Below are 16,941 nucleotides of genomic sequence, written 5' to 3' on the forward strand. Positions count from 1 at the left end.
GAATATTTCACTTTTATTGTTTCACTTTAAACATTATTAAAATCACCGCTCCAGAAAAAATGGCCATTTTTAAAACTTTTTTTTGCATTGATACATGTCCCCTGGGGCAGGACCCAGGTCCCCAAACACTATATATGTCAATAACTTGCATATTAACCCTTAAAATTAGCAATTTTGATTTTTCACGTTCGTGTCCCATAGACTTTAACGATGTTCGAACAAATTTTTTGCCTGTTCGCATGTTCTGCTGGGAACCGAACAGGGGGGTGTTCGGCCCATCCCTAGTCACGGGTAATCTCCCGTGCAAATCTCATGTAAAAGCCAGTGCGAATGTACCCTACATCTCATCTATTCACTTTTTGTAGCTATATTGGGGTTACATCCTCACCAGCCAGTATTGGGGCATCTGCCTGAATTCATTTTTTGCTAGCTCTTCCACTTAAACCTTTGTCTGTCCCTGCATTTGTTTCATTCTGTCTACTTTTGATCCTTTTGATCTCAACTGTATTGGTTTCAAATTCTGATCCTGTTTATTGTCCTGTATTGGGTGTGACTTCTGTTCACGGCTGTTAGCCTGTGCATCCTGTTGTTTCTGGTTACTCTGTCTATGGTTTCCAGCTTGGCAGTCCAATAGGTCACATACTTGGGTCTGTCCTACACAGAGGTCCATCTGTACCTTCAACAACTCTAGATCCTACAGCCTATTTATATCAGCAGCAGTGTAATATACTCCTGTGTCTCCTGGCTCTGTATCTGCTCTCCGATGTGTCTGTATTGTGGTCAGATTTCTGTTCCTGCTCTTCCATGGATTCTCACTATGCTCTTGTCATCAAGTTTATTCACATGAGAAGTTGACAAAACCCTTAGATATATAGCTTCCAACTATCGCTCATTTGGAGGGACTTTCCATCTTTTGAGATTAAATCCCTCTGTCCCTCGTGCAGCCTCTGTTGTCCCTCTTTTTGGTCTGATGTAAAGATTTCTATACAAAATTTACTATTTTACGACCAAAGTGTTAAGCTGCTCTAAACTTTTTATCCAACCTCCATATTACTACATTTGTTTTTTTGAAAGCCAATATAGAGGAAAATAGACTTTAAATAAATACTTGTGTGGTTTAGCCATTTTTTTTTTTTTTTTGCATATTAGATCTTTGTGGTCTGTGTAACTAGAGCAGTGGCAGAGACATGTGTGCTAAAAGGTGTCCCCCTTTATCATTTCTGAAAATTGGGTGTAATGCTAAATATGACCAGTAGTGCCCTGCTCCCCATTTCCTGTCATTTGTACCCGCTATGTTAATGTATCTCTCACTAGAGAACAACGTTCTCGTCAAATTCTTTTTTTTCTTAAGAGCTGGAAAGATGAAACTGTTTTAGAATTTAGTCAAGGTATAATCTCCCTCCCTAATTTGATGATTGGTCCTGGCTTGTCAATTATTGGTAGATACTTTTACCCACATACATATGTATATTACTTGTTAATCAAGAAAAGTAACTTGTCAGACTTGAGATATGAGTATTCTGCAACATCCTGCAGAAGGCTCTGTGAGTAACAACAGCGGGCATAAATTCCATGACCAAATCCCAAAAGTGTTTCACTTACCAATGTACAGAATATGATTGACATTTATAAGAAACCGCCTTCAATAAAATGAATTTTTTAATTAATACCATTTAGGCTCTATGCACACTGGCTTAAAAACGTTGCTTCTACAGGCGTTTTGTGTTCTGCCTGTAGAAGCAGCTCAATGTTATCCTATGTGTCCATGTACATTAGGACAATTAGAGGCATATTTTGAGCTCAACGTTTAGAGGCAGGAAAAAAAACGTTCTGGTTCGCATTTCTGATTGGAGCTTACTGGCAGAAAAAAACTCTCCTAAACTTGTCTAGACTTTGTACAAAAAATGCTCTATATAAGCGTTTTTTACTGCCAAGAGAACAGACTTTTTTTTTAAGCCCGGTATGTATGGAGCCTTAAAGGTCAGGGAGCTTACTCTGATGTCTAACAGGGTGTCTGGGGTATGAGACAAGCTAAGCAAACATATACAGCTATCTTTAGATTGCTAAATATATGGATGAAATACATATATGGGACTTGTTTTACCTGCTGCCCATCCAATCCTGAGATTAAAGCCAGTCATATATGGATCGAAATTCAATTTGTCCTTGCATAGGTAGGATGATTGTACCCAAGTCAATCTATCAATTGACCTGGGCACAACCAGCCTGTCAGATTTTTTACATTTGATTACTGTCGGCAGCTACAGTATAGCCGCTAGTAGTAATCATTGTGTTCTGCCGGCCGTGTAAGCCTCCTCACGCCAACCCCCAGCTATTATGCTCTGCCGGGGGGGGGATTCCCCAATTAACACTGACTGTGTTGCTGGGGGAATCAAGCAGTTTTCTTTCTTTCCACCCATGGTGGAAGGGATGAAAATCAAGTCATTTATGGGATGCTTTACACCATTCTGGCTACAGCGCAGGCTGCATGACATAGCAGGAGAATTGATTTCTTTCGTCTACAGCTAGCTAACATATACAGGTCTTATCCCTTCCCCATCCTGTGATTTAACAGTGAAAGGAGAGGCAGCAAACTGATGAGCACATCTCACTGTAATGCCCCGTACACACGGTCGGACATTGATCGGACATTCCGATAACAAAATCCTAGGATTTTTTCCGACGGACGTTGGCTCAAACTTGTCTTGCATACACACGGTCGCACAAAGTTGTCGGAAAATCCAATCGTTCTGAACGCGGTGACGTAAAACACGTACGTCGGGACTATAAACGGGGCAGTAGCCAATAGCTTTCATCTCTTTCTTTATTCTGAGCATGCGTGGCACTTTGTGCGTCGGATTTGTGTACACGCGATCGGAAAATCCGACAACGGATTTTGTTGCCGGAAAATTTTTTTTAGCCTGCTCTCAAACTTTGTGTGTCGGAAAATCCGATGGAAAATGTGTGATGGAGCCTACACATGGTCGGAATTTCCGACAACAAGGTCCTATCACACATTTTCCATCGGAAAATCCGACCGTGTGTACAGGGCATAACTCTGCTCTCTCCTTCTATTGGCATGCCCCTTCATTAGAACATAAGCACTGCAGCACAACTGATTAGCTCTGTGAACTGCTTCTCCCTCTCCCAGTCTGAGATCTGCACCACTGGGGGTTGCAACAGACTGACACCAGTACTTACACAGCTTGCATATGCTGATCATTTGATGTCAGCAATCTCCCTCGTTCCTCCTCAGGCTTTGTTGTACAGATGTCTCTGTGTCTGATGTCTCCTGAGATGTCAGATGCTGTGCATTAAGAATATATTCAAGATGTAATCTATGTCCATGCTGTCTCAGATATGCTGCATCAATCATCTCTACACTAAGGATGCAACCCTTATTGTGGACCAGGCAGTAGCTCTATCAAATAAGGTATGCGACTATAGCAAAGTGTAACTAGCCAACACCTTCATTTAGCTTTGGGAAGAGTGGGAAAGAACATGAGCTTTATTTGATTTCTATTGCTGTCTAGGCCACTGTTAGAGAGATTTCCCCTCACTTTCTAACCCAGTTACTATATTTATTGGGAGAGGAAGTCAGGCGATTCTCTCTAACAGGAAATTCAGCATGGGACAATGGCAGAAGTTCTAACCCTCCATACTCTGCTAAAATGAATTTTGTCTGTGCAAAAAAACACAAATACATTGATGTATTTATAGGTAAAGTTAATCCAGGGAATATCCAATTGCCTCCTGGGGGAGCAGGAAGGAATTTATTTTTCCCCACTGAAGCAAATTGGACCATGATTTATTAGGGGTTTTTTTGCCTTTCTCTGGATCAACTGTGGGTATAGGATTGGGTATATGGAGGTTTTCTATTTGTGTGTGTGTGTGTTTTTTCTGTTAGTTGAACTAGATGGGCCAGGAAACTCCCCAGACCTTAATTCCATTGAGAACTTGTGGTCAATCCTCAAGAGGCGGGTGAACAAAAAAACCCAAAAATTCTGACAAACTCCAAGCATTGATTATGGAAGAATGGGCTACCATCAGTTAGAATGTGGCCCAGAAGTTGATTGACCACATGCCAGGGCCAATTGCAGAGGTCTTGAAAAAAAAGCATCAACACTGCAAATATTTAGCATAGCATAAACAAAATGTAACTGTCAATATACAGTGGGGACGGAAAGTATTCAGACCCCCTTAAATCTTCCACTCTTTGTTATATTGAAGCCATTTGTTAAAATCATTTAAGTTCATTTTTTTCCTCATTAATGTACATACAGTACCCCATATTGACAGAAAAAAACAGAATTGTTGACATTTTTGCAGATTTATTAAAAAGAAAAACTGAAATATCACATGGTCCTAAGTATTCAGACCCTTTGCTGTGACACTCATATATTTAACTCAGGTGCTGTCCATTTCTTCTGATCATTGTTGAGATGGTTCTACACCTTCACTTGAGTCCAGCTATGTTTGATTATACTGATTGGACTTGATTAGGAAAGCCACACACCTGTCTATATAAGACCTTACAGCTCACAGTGCATGTCAGAGCAAATGAGAATCATGAGGTCAAAGGAACTGCCTGAAGAGCTCAGAGACAGAATTGTGGCAAGGCACAGATCTGGCCAAGGTTACAAAAAAATTTCTGCTGCACTTAAGGTTCCTAAGAGCACAGTGGTCTCCATAATCCTTAAATGGAAGATGTTTGGGATGACCAGAACCCTTCCTAGAGCTGGCCGTTCGGTCAGACTGAGCTATCGGGGGAGAAGAGCCTTGGTGATAGAGGTAAAGAAGAACCCAAAGATCACTGTGGCTGAGCTCCAGAGATGCAGTCAGGAAATGGGAGAAAGTTGTAGAAAGTCAACCATCACTGCAGCCCTCCAACAGTCGGGGCGTTATGGCAGAGTGGGCCAACGGAAGCCTCTCCTCAGTGCAAGACACATGAAAGCCCACATGGAGTTTGCTAAAAAACACCTGAAGGACTCCAAGATGGAATAAGATTCTTTGGTCTGATGAGACCAGGATAGAACTTTTTGGCCTTAATTCTAAGCGGTATGTGTGGAGAAAACCAGGCACTGCTCGTCACCTGTCCAATACAGCCCCAACAGTGAAGCATGGTGGTGGCAGCATCATCCTGTGGGGGTGTTTTTCAGCTGCAGGGACAGGACGAGTGGTTGCAATTGAGGGAAAGATGAATGCGGCCAAGTACAGGGATATCCTGGAAGAAAACCTTCTCCAGAGTGCTCAGGACCTCAGACTGGGCCGAAGGTTTACCTTCCAACAAGACAATGACCCTAAGCACACAGCTAAAATAACGAAGGAGTGGCTTCACAACAACTCCGTGACTGTTCTTGAATGGCCCAGCCAGAGCCCTGACTTAAACCCAATTGAGCATCTCTGGAGAGACCTAAAAATGTCTGTCCACCAACGTTTACCATCCAACCTGACAGAACTGGAGAGGATCTGCAAGGAGGAATGGCAGAGGATCCCAAATCCAGGTGTGAAAAACTTTGCATCTTTCCCAAAAAGACTCATGGCTGTATGAGATCAAAAAGGTGCTTCTACTAAATACTGAGCAAAGGGTCTGAATACTTAGGACCATGTGATAGTTCAGTTTTTCTTTTTTAATAAATCTGCAAAAATGTCAACAATTCTGTGTTTTTCTGTCAATATGGGGTGCTGTGTGTACATTAATGAGGAAAAAAAATTAAATTAATGATTTTAGCAAGTGGCTGCAATATAACAAAGAGTGAAAAATTTAAGGGGGTCTGAATACTTTCCGTCCCTACTGTAAGCCTTTGACACTTAAAGCGTAATTCCAGCCGCAAAAATATTTTTTTTAAAGTCAACAGCTACACGTACTGTAGCTGCTGACTTTTAATAACAACACTTACCTGTCCAGGGAGCCCGCGATGTTGGCCCCCCCGAGGCCGATTCGTCCACCAGCTCAGGTGCAGGCGTCGCCAACTAAGGGAGACCGTCAGTGGAGCCTTCAGGCTCCACAGCTGGTTTCCTACTGCACATGCACAAGTCGTGCAGCGTTTTGTGAATGGCCAGCTCGTCTTCTGGGACACACATAGGTCCCAGAAAGCAGCGGGGGTGAAGGAGGAGGGCTCTCTGCAGAAGAGGACATGACGTCCTGCGCCGCAGCCAAGCTAGGATGGAAATACACTTAGTACTTCTAAAAAGGTATAAAAGAAAAAACATATATATATATATATATATATATATATATATATATATATATATATATAGAGAGAGAGAGAGAGAGAGAGAGAGAGAGAGATATATCTAGATAGATAGATAGATAGATAGATAGATAGATAGATAGATAGATAGATAGATAGATAGATAGATAGATAGATAGATAGATAGATAGATAGATAGATATCCAAAATGGTGGAGGGGTGGTCTTTAGTTTAAAAAAAAGTGGGTGGAATTCCGCTTTAAGAAATGCTTGTAATTATACTTCAGTATATTATAGTAACATCTGGCAAAAAGATCTAAAAACACAGAAGCAGCAGACTTTGTGAAAATTAATATTTGTGTCATTCTCAAAATTTTTGGTCACGGCTGTATGCGTATAAAGAGAACAGACATAACTCAACCCCTATATAGAGACTGAAACAGACCTACAAGCTTCTTATTCAAAATGTAGTTGTTACCTATTAAATAACAAACAAAGGAAAGCTGCATTAAACCAATATGAAAAATGTGGGTTTTTAAATTAGGGTCAACAAAAGGCAATTAAGTCCTTTCATGTTGAAAAAACATCTATATGATTTGATGCTTGTTTTCTTTTTACTGGAAAATTCAAATGCTGTGTTTTAGTTTTTGCTTGGCCAAGTCTAAGAGAAGATTTTATCTAACTAGCTTCTGCATATTGCCAAAGCAAACAAAGACAGGCCGGTAAATCACTGCCCATTGTTTTTAAAACGACATCTAGCAATCTATGGTCTGCCTGAATGAAGAAAGTGTTCATAGACATCAGATGACAATGTCACACTCCAGGCATTTTTTGTGAAATCTAGCAATGATCCAATGTCTGGAGCAAGACACAACAACCCTGAATGAGCATTGTTGGGGGACAAACTGATAATATAGATTGGAAAACCTTGTATAATTTTCTACATGAGAATGAAATGAAATGAGAATGAAGGCCCACATTCTAGCAGTGCTAGCCAGGGCCGTCTTTAAGGCAGGGCAAAAGGGGCAGCTGTCCTGGGCCCTGTCATTGTTGTGGGGCCCAAAGCAGCTGCCTCATACTTGCCAACTATCCCAGTTTAAATTCCCTTGTTCCTTGAAGTTTTAGTCCTGTGCTGTGTCCCGATATCTCAGTGTGAAGTGCTGGTACTAATGCTGCCCAGCTCTGCCCTATTGTTGTGTACAGATGACTCTCCTGCAGACCCTGTGTGTTTACATGTAATTAACCGACATTCATATGGAAACAGCGGCGGCATTACTAAGTAAATACCTTTGGCCGGCGGCATTGATATGTAAATAAAGGCGGCATTCATATGTATATCATGCTTCCCTGCAGTGAGGAGATGATGTGCTGTAACCTCTAGCAACTAATCAGTGAGCCGTAATGTGTGCTGTAACCTCTAGCAACCAGTTAGTAAGCAGTAATGATATGCTGTAACCTCTAGTAACCAGTTAGTAAGCAGTAATGATATGCTGTAACTGCTGGCAACCAATCGCATTTGCTGCCTGATCTGATACATTAAACTGATTTTAAGTCTAGCTGCTATTTATTGTATGTCTCAGAGCAGGTGGAGAGTGAAATTGCATGGGGGGGGGGGGGCAAGAAAATGTTTGCCCAGGGTCAAATCAATATTAAAGACGGCCCTGGAGGTAGGGGGCTTACTGGCATAGCTGGGAACTTTTCGGGTCTGCCCTAAAGACTCTGGCTTTTGAGTCTACCTGCCAAGTCACCAGGCTCAGCCTCTGGTTCAGCCATTGTAACTGCATCTCCACAACCCTGTGCCTCCTCACCCACATAGTCTCACTCAGTTTATGTGCAGCCTCATTTACTCTCTCTCCTATTACACAACATTTCATCTCCTCAGCCCTGCTATGTGATTTACTAAACATTGCACAATCTTTCCAGTCCCACTGCCCCCTCCTCTGATCATTCTATCCCCTCTCCTGTCCCATACTGCTCGACTCTCCCAGCCCCATTACAGTGATCCACATCATTCTGCACAGTCAATCTTCCACCACTTGTCCCTGGAGTTGAGTTCAGTCATCACTACAAGTTACTCAACCCTGCGCACCTTTCCTGGTCCTCTGCCAAATGGAATTCTTTTGTCGCTTTCACAGCCTTGCACAACTTTAATTCTTCTGCCCCGTACATCACAGTGATACAATGTTTTTCTCTTCTGTCTTACTAGCCTCCAACTGCTCTTCACTATGCAACTGTCACTTCCACTACTTCCTTTCATCAGCTCCCCACATCACTGTGATACATTCTATCTTTCCTAGGTTTTAAGGGCTTGTTTACACTGGCTGTATTTTCTCCCATCCCTCTAAAAAGCTAACTGTGGCAGATCGCTTTCAGAGGGCACTAGAGCAGCAGCTGCCAGTCATTACGAAGGCGATATTGGAGTAAAGTTCTGCTTTAGGTTGGCCATAGATGGATCGAAATTAGTCTGGTTCAGCAGGGGCCAGCCGAATTTCAGTCCATCGATGGCCATTCCTGTTCGAGAGCAGTCAATCTAAGAACCGATTGCTCTCACACAGGCTTTTTGCTTCGATCAGCACTGCAGTCAATTGGCTGCAGCTCTGGTCAGTATATTCTGACGGCGGAGGAGAGTTCACTCATCCACCTCAATTATTTATTGTTAGTTTTTCTTAAAACCTGCTGGCTGATTAAAAATAAAAAACGATATGTGTTTGGCCAGCTATAGCTATTTGTTCTCCATTCCTCCCACTGTATGTAGGAACCTAACCACCCTTTCTTGCTCACTCTCACTCACTAAGATGGACTATGGCCTATAGGATAAGTATTGTGCATAGATTAGTGCACATGACTGCGACTAGCATGCACTACTCATTTCAAACAAATGGAAGTGAGGGGAAAAACGAGAGGTTCATGAACCCACAGAGGAAGTTACCAGGAGGCAGAAACACACAGTAGGAAACCATTTGATTGTGGGACCATTTGGTAGTGGATGTTGTGACAGTTCGTGGCCCTGCCGCTATGTGAGTTTAGGTAATAGTTGGAAAAATGACTCAGATTCTCAGATTTGCAATCTGAGAGGCTCCATCATGTGTTTTGTGAGCAGGGAAATCTGTGTTCTAAGTTTCCTCCGGGTTTGGTAGTCCCGCTGGCTTGAATGCTAAAGCTTCCTCCACTCTTACCTTCCAGGGAGCCCACAGTGGTTTAGATATATTTTTTTATTCACTACACATGGCAGAAACTAGTGGGTCTGTAGAGGTTGAAGTGACCCAGCCAGTTCGGGCAACCAATGAAAGGGTTTTTTACCATTTGGGTGAAATGATCCAGGTGTCTGGGATTGATTGATGCAAATGATGTGAACCGGTGGATCCCCTGGAAGCCCAGCCATTACCATTAGGCATCTGACTGTTTATTTGGGGGTGTAAGCTATTTGGTAAGAGGCTGTGTGTGATAACTGTTGGTGAAGGAATTTTCTGGTTTACGTCATTCTCTTGGAGCACCCTTTCAGGCTGATTATGGTTTTGTCCCCCATTGGCCACCCTAAGAGGATTGTTAATGGACTCATATGAGATCTTTTGAATGTTGTCACATTTTAGATTCACTTTGGTGTAAAGTTTTTTTTTTTATTTACTTATATATTTTGATTATATGTTATGCTTAGGGCTGCATTTATTTACCTGAATTGTTCCAAATTTGTTGCCTGCAAATTGTGCTAGCTGCTTTATTGTTTTTTGCCCTAAGCACAGGTATTATATGGTACTCTTTCGTCCTGGATCGGGGCTTGGAGATTGAAGATTCCAAAGAGTCTTGGGTGGGATAGAACCTTCAATCCTGTGTCCAGTTTTTTCTGAAGTTCTACAGGTTTTTGTGTATCCAGCTGCACACACTTGTTATAAACCAAGTCTGGTGAGAACTCAGGGCAGTTGCTGCTGTTCAGAAACACAGCCAGTGCATAAGGATAGAGGTGAGTGCCAGCCAGGAGAGGAGACCTACTAGGGAGACACGACTCCATGTTGGAGAAGGCCTAGAGAGCTGAGTCACCTAGTGTAGATTTTGTAGAAGCAAGAGTCCAGGAGGGGGATCTGTAAGTCTCGAGTAGGAGAGCCTGGGATCCTGGGAGACCTTATCCAGAGGCCAAGAGTGGGCCGGTACAGCGAGGTGCTGTGAGTAAAGGCTAAATGAGCCTGAGGAACCCATAGTCTGGGTGACCAGTGTGAAGAGAAGAGGTACTGCTGAAGGGAGAGCCAGGTGGCTCGGTATATTTGGTATATTCTGTTACTGGTTCTGCTGTGTGAAACTGAAACCCCTGCGTGGGCGAATTTGTGTTATGACTTTCTTTTCCTTTTAAAAAAGGGGGCTGTCGTGTGCCCAAATTGCAATGTTGGACTGACTCACTTAAAAAAAAGAAGCTCACCACATTGAGTCTAATCACCCCATATCACAATTTTATTTATTTTTTATTTGTTTTGTGTCACTTTAACAGCTTATTCAAAGTTGGTATAGAAAAGTAAAGCCTGTTTTGTTTTTTTTTTTTTGCTTAAAAATGTTTTCAGGAGCAGGACAGCCGACCCCATCTGCAAATCCATTGTTACCAATTACATGCTACAAAAAGCTGACAGCGCCTGCTCGCGTGTAACAAAGAACTCTCATAGACTATAGGCATTTACAAAAGTGTGTTGGAATGCTCAAATGACAGTGAGAGATGTGTTAAACACACACCATTGTTCTGTCGCTGTGTCTATATAGCTATGTCGTCTGTCTTGTAAGTTATACACTGAGGCTTTGAGCTTGCTATCTTGATGATCTAAAAACCAACAGTAAAATATTGTATGCCACTTGCTGCTGCTAGCAGTGCTTCTCATGACACCTTATAACAATGTATCCTTCTGTGCAAATCTTTTTGTTACTGACACATATTTGAAGGAGAAAATTAAAAAATGAAGAAGCTGTGTGGAAAATTGCTGGGTGGAAAATTTTTGCCTGAACAGGGACTAAATCCAATCAGATCCAAACGCTTGAGTAGGGTTGCCACTTTTTCTTCCAGCCAAACCTGAACACTTTAGCTGTGCACAGTAAAAAAAATGTTTGGTATACACTACTATAGGATTGTAACAGATCTGGGACACCTTTGGGCTCTCCAGAGGGAATAGTAATGTGGTGCACATAGTATAAAGAGAAAAGTGTGACCTGACCTGTCCACAGTAAAAGGCCTCCATCCCTGGCTATATGAAATAGAAACAAAAGAAAAGAATGGGACTTTAACAACTTGCTGCCCACGCTATAGCCAAAAGACAGCTACAGCGTGGGCCTTAATTGCCGGGAGGGCGTCCTCCCGAGCAAGTGCTGTCTGCGCGACCCTGCGCGCTCTGGATAACCTGAGTCTATGGGACTTTAGAAATGTGATCAGCTGTCAGCCAATGACAGCTGATCATGTGATGTAAACAGAAGCGTGAGGGGAAAAAAAGGGGGAAAAAAAAGCCGATCACCGGCTTCTGTCAGAGGGACATTGGTCCCTCACACAGAAACCCGCGGCTGCATTTTCTGTGCCACCAGTGTCAGCTGCCAGTGCCCACTGTGCCACCTACCAGTGCCACCTATCAGTACCCACCAGTGCCACCTACCAGTGCCCACAGTGCCACCTACCAGTGCCCACAGTGCCACCCATTAATGCCCACCAGTGCTGCCAACCAATGCCCATCAGTGTCTCATTATCACTGCCACAGATCAGTGCTACCTATCAGTGTCACCTACCAGTGCCCATCAGTGCCACCCATCAGTGATCATCAGTGCCACCTATCAGTGCCCTTCAGTGCCACCTACATGTGCCCTTCAGTGCCACTTATCAGTGCCCCTCAGTGCTACCCATCAGTACCAATCATCAGTGCCACCTCTCAGTGCCACCTCATCAGTGCTGCCTTATCGGTGCCTATCAGTCAGCGCCCATCAGTGCCACCTATCAGTGCATCAGTGCCCATCAGTGCCACCTATCAGTGCCCATCAGTGCCACCTATCAGTGCCACCTATCAGTGCATCAGTGCCCATCAGTGCCACCTATCAGTGCCCATCAGCGCAGCCTATCAGTGCAGCCTCATCAGCGCACATCAGTGAAGGAGAAAAATTACCTGTTTTCAAAATTTTGGGATTTTTTTTCAAAATTTTTGGTCCTTTTTTGTTTTATTTAGCAAAAAATAAAAAACCCAGCAGCAATTAAATACCACCAAAAGAAAGCTCTATCTGTGTGAAAAAAATGATAAAAATTTCATTTGGGTAAACTGTACTCTACACATTTCGTAAATCACGTTCACTCATCAGGAGTATGGATGCAAAAATTCATTCACTGTAAGTACAGAAAAATCAGATATATAAATATAATAAACCCTTCATAAAAATGAGGGAGGGAAAACTTTCTGAACAATACAAAATATAGTGCCCACTCACCCTCCTGTCAAGCCCTGTTCCGAGCCACAGTCCTGTCTGAATAATGTGTCCGGGTTTCAGGTGGACTGAAACCAGGACACATGACTCAAAACCCGGACCATCCAGGTGAATCCCGGACAGGTGACAACCCTACGTTTGAGTTGCATTCACATACATAAAGGCTTGCAAAACACGTCAGAAATGTGCATCCAAGTGTGCAAAAAAAGAAACAACGCTTCCAAATTGTCGGCAAAAAGCTCAGCTCAGGAGCTAAGGGTAGGTGCACACTAGCCTGCACGAGAAAATGCGCGGCTTACTTCTCTTTTTTTTCTTTACTCTATTTGTGTGTCACCTAGTGACACTTCATTCATGTTACTGCACAGAAGTGTGGTATGTTGCACTTCTTTGCATTAACATGTGGTGTCATCCAGTGTAATGCTGCAATTTTGTGCACTACAAAGCCCTGCACATCACAGCAATGCTATGGTGTGAACAGGGCATAAAGAAAGCAATTATCCTAGTAGTGGCCTGCGTCAATCCACTGCAGAAAAACCCAGGTCACTGTAGACAGGCTATGTTCACAGTAAAATGCTATGTTTTATGGTGCAGGTTAGTGTAACATTGACTTTCTTTTGATTTTACATTTTCCAACTTTATTTGAAATGATTATAATATTTTTATTATTATTTATTCATGTCACTGCACAGCAGTGCGATTACATGTGCTCTGCTTATCTAGGGGTTGCTAAGCTGTCAGCTGGTCCCCATGTTTCTCCCTCTTCTCTGTGCAGCACTCCTGGGATAGACCTGATTATTTCTGATTGGTCAGTCCCATCACGGTGAACAATCTGGTCCATCCCAGAAGTGCTGCTTGGAGAAAAGTGGGGATTTAAAATTCCCAGACTGTTGGACCAGTTGCGTGGGTGCTGACAGCTCGGCAACCTCAGAGGTAAGTACAGAGGGTACCTAGGGGGTGAGGAGGTTGTCCAGTATTCACCTTTTACCTTTTTTGTTTCTTTTTTACCTTATTACATTTTTTTTTCTTTTTTACCCTATTACATTTTTTTTCTTTTTTACCCTATTACATTTTTTTTTCTTTTATACCCTATTACGTTTTATTTTTTACCCTATTACATTTTTTTTTTACCCTATTATATATATATATATATATATATATATATATATATATATATATATATATATTTTTTTTTTACCCTATTACATTTTTTTTTCTTTTTTACCCTATTACATTTTTTTTTATTTTTTACCCTATTACATTTTTTTTCTTTTATACCCTATTACGTTTTATTTTTTACCCTATTACATTTTTTTTTTACCCTATTATATATATATATATTTTTTTTAACCTATTACATTTTTTTTTATTTTTTACCCTATTACATTTTTTTTTATTTTTTACCCTATTACATTTTTTTTCTTTTTATCCTATTACATTTTATTTTATTTTTTACCCTATTACATTTTATTTTTTACCCTATTATTTTTTTTTACCCTATTACATTTATTTTTTACCCTATTACATTTATTTTTTACCCTATTACATTTTTTTTTTTTTTACCCTATTATAAATATTTTTTTATTTTTTACCCTATTACATTTTTTTTTTTTTTTTTTTAGTTTTAGATAGAGTGGAGAGGGATTAGAACACCTGTCAGTTTGTATTGTTGCCTGTGCCGAATGTCAGGCGGCATTGGCCAGTTTAATAGAAAACGTCCGACATTCGACCCATGTGTAGTGCATCTGGTCGGATAGAAGCCGGCACAAAATCAGCGCTCTCAGCCAATGGCGAAAAGCGCTGCCCGGTGTGTTCTGGCGCGGGGGGCGTCCCACTGTCAGAACACAATAGCACAGCAGAAGAGATCGCTGTACAAACAGTGGCTCACCTTGAGGCCCCTTTCACACTACCGCGACTTCAAAGTCGCGCAATTTCAGGGAGACCTGAGGTCTATGAACCTGAACTTGCATCAAAGTCGGACCAAAGTAGTGCAAGGACTACTTTGAAGTCATACTAATATGAATGGTTGTCATTGGAAATCATGGGGAAGGACTTGTCATGCAACTTTGCAGTCCCAAATCGTAGGACAAGTCATACAAGTGTGACAGGGGTCTAAGGGAGATTCACTCTCTCAGGTTTAATTACCATTATCAACAAAGATGAACGTAAAAAGTAAAAAATGATTTTTTGGGTTGCCCCCAGAAAAATAATAGAGGGGAAATCTTCCAATAGGGGCACTAGTTGTGGTCACCCTGGTGACACCCCAGGATTCCCTCACTTTGGAAGGGTGTCCTCTCACTTCCTGTTTTGGCTATGGGACAGGAAGTGAAGGGAAATCTCCCCAATGTGACACAGATGGCAACCAAAAAAACTGACAGAGGTTATAACTTTCCCTTACTCTATCCAAAAATAAAAAGTTTTGCCTATAGTTCTACTATCAGTGCCCTTCAGTTTTGGCTGTTTCTCCTCTGGTGCTGCTATCTTTGTTACTCTGGCACATGTGCAAATGTATCATAGGGCTCTGTCTGGGCCTCTATTTTCTATATTGCTGAGGGGATCTACTTTTGTAGGGATCTATTTTTGCTGGCTACTGGGGTGGATCTATTGTTGCTGGGGATCATTTGTTTTGGTGGGGGGGGGGGCTCTATTGTTACTGGTGGGGAATTTCGTGAGGGGGGGGTTATATTGTTGTTGGGGAGTGGTCTGTTATTATGCTGGTGGGGGGCTATTGTTGCTGGAGGGGGTAATGGATTGTTGCTGGCAGAGGGGTGTATCGTTCCTGGAAAGCCTATTGGTGGTGGGGGATCTATTCTTGCTGGGGGGAGATATATTGTACTTTTGCTGGTGGGAGTATTTTATTTTTGGGGGGTCTATTGTTACTGTTGGGGGATTTTTCTTGGGGGGTATATTGTTAACGGGGGGGGGGGTCTATGGTTGCTGGGCGGTATTTTGTTCTTGTGGGGTCTACTGTTGCTGGAGGGGGTCTGATGTTTCTGGTAGGGGAAATCTATTGTTGCTGGGGCAGTCTGTTGTTGCTGGAAAGTCTATTGTTGCTGGGGTGGATGTATTGTTGCTGGTAGGAGATCTACTGTTGCTGGGGATTTATTTTTTTTCTTGGGGTCTACTGTTACTGGTGGGGGTTTTTTTTAAACTTGTGGGGTATATTGTTACTGGGGAGGGGGGTATTTTGTTCTTGGGGTCTATTTTTACTGGTGGGAGATTTTTTTTTATCTGTGGGGTATATTGTTTCGTATTGGGTGGGGGTTGTTTGTTCTTGGGGGTCTATTGTTACTGGTGGGGGATTTTTTTTTACTTGTGGGGTATATTGTTACTGGGGAGGGGGGAGGTTGTTCTTGGGGGGGTCTATTCTTACTGGTGGGGGAATTTTTTTTTACTTGTGGGGTATATTGTTACTGGGGAGGGGGGGTCTATTGTTACTGCTGGGGAATTATTTTTACTTGTGGGGTATATTGTTACTGGGGAGGGGGGTCTATTGTTACTGCTGGGGAATTTTTTTTACTTGTGGGGTATATTGTTACTGGGGAGGTTGTTCTTGGGGGTCTATTGTTACTGCTGGGGAATTTTTTTTACTTGTGGGGTATATTGTTACTGGGGAGGTTGTTCTTGGGGGTCTATTGTTACTGCTGGGGAATTTTTTTTTATTTGTGGGGTATATTGTTACTGGGGGGGTTGTTCTTGGGGGGTCTATTGTTACTGCTGGGGAATTTTTTTTACTTGTGGGGTATATTGTTACTGGGGAGGTTGTTCTTGGGGGGTCTATTGTTACTGCTGGTTTTTTTTTTTACTTGTGGGGTATATTGTTACTGGGGAGGGGGGAGGTTGTTCTTGGGGGTGTCTATTCTTACTGGTGGGGGAATTTTTTTTTACTTGTGGGGTATATTGTTACTGGGGAGGGGGGAGGTTGTTCTTGGGGGTGTCTATTCTTACTGGTGGGGGAATTTTTTTTTACTTGTGGGGTATATTGTTGCTGGGGAGGGGGGTTGTTCTTGGGGGTCTATTGTTACTGGTGGGGGATTATTTTTTACTTGTGGGGTACATTGTTAGTGGGGGGGGGTTGTTGTTGGGGGTCTATTGTTTCTGGTGGGGGATTTTTTTTACTTGTGGCGGGGAATCTATTGTTGCGTGGGGGGGGGTCTGTTGTTTCTGGTATGTCTCTTGTTAGGGGGATCTATTTTTTCATGTGAGAAGGCAGAGGAAGTGTATATATAAGATGAGATGATTCCTCAGTATTGAAGCAGACACAAAGGGGGCTATTTACTAAAACTAGAGAGCGCAAAATCCGGTGCAACTCTACATAGAAA

General features: G+C 42.2%; 1 protein-coding gene across 2 annotated transcripts in view; it reads left to right on the plus strand.

Moving 5' to 3' along the window:
* Positions 1 to 16,941, plus strand: part of TPM4 (tropomyosin 4) — a 111,165-nt gene that overhangs the window by 44,172 nt on the left and 50,052 nt on the right. The window lies entirely within an intron of this gene.

This window comes from Aquarana catesbeiana, linkage group LG01 (genome assembly GCF_042186555.1).
Source record: "Aquarana catesbeiana isolate 2022-GZ linkage group LG01, ASM4218655v1, whole genome shotgun sequence".
NCBI lineage: Eukaryota > Metazoa > Chordata > Amphibia > Anura > Ranidae > Aquarana > Aquarana catesbeiana.